Source organism: Brassica oleracea, chromosome C4 (assembly GCF_000695525.1).
Source record: "Brassica oleracea var. oleracea cultivar TO1000 chromosome C4, BOL, whole genome shotgun sequence".
NCBI classification, from domain to species: domain Eukaryota; kingdom Viridiplantae; phylum Streptophyta; class Magnoliopsida; order Brassicales; family Brassicaceae; genus Brassica; species Brassica oleracea.
In genome coordinates, this window is record NC_027751.1 from 30,671,460 (window position 1) to 30,672,203 (window position 744).

Genomic DNA, 744 nt, shown 5'->3' on the forward strand with positions numbered 1-744 from the left:
AATGCCCATCAGTCTTGTTGCAGATGATAAAGCTGAATGACCATCTCTGCAACCTTCGTACAAGGGTTGCTTTCCAGCATCCAACATATCATAAAATCTCATAGCTTCTGCATTGGGTAAATCTTCCCCTCTAAAATGATCATTCACCGCAGGCTGAGGTTCGCTAGTACTACCATATTCATAATAATTTGAAGAAGACATGCTTTTTTCAATCAAATTCGTGTGTAAATATAGTATGTGAGAGGATGAAGAAATGGAGTGAATGAAGAGGTTGGGGGTGCAGGTATTTATAGATGAAATGCTGCCGACAGTACCGAGGAAATTCCGACGGCTCTTTCCTCGGAATCCCGACGGCAATAGCTCTTTCCTCAGTATTTCCTCGGAATTTTTTAAATCCCCCAACGGCTCTCTAACGGCTATAATATATCCTCGGAATTCATCGGTTTTTTCCGAGGAATACATTTTTCCTCGGTATTCCATAAGCATCGGTATATTCCGAAGAAATTCCGAGGAAACCCAAATTTTGGGTTTTCTCGGAATTTCCTCGGAAATTCGTCGGAATATTCCAAAGATCTCATTTTCCGTCAGAATGTCTGTCAGAATTACGCTGTTTTCTTGTAGTGCCCGTGCGGAACCACAAGAGCCCGCCCGCAGCGGCAGAAGACTTGATTTCGAAACTCCGGGCAATCGAGCTGCACACGCGGACAAGGCTTCCTCAGGCCAAAACCCTGATGAAACGCTCCA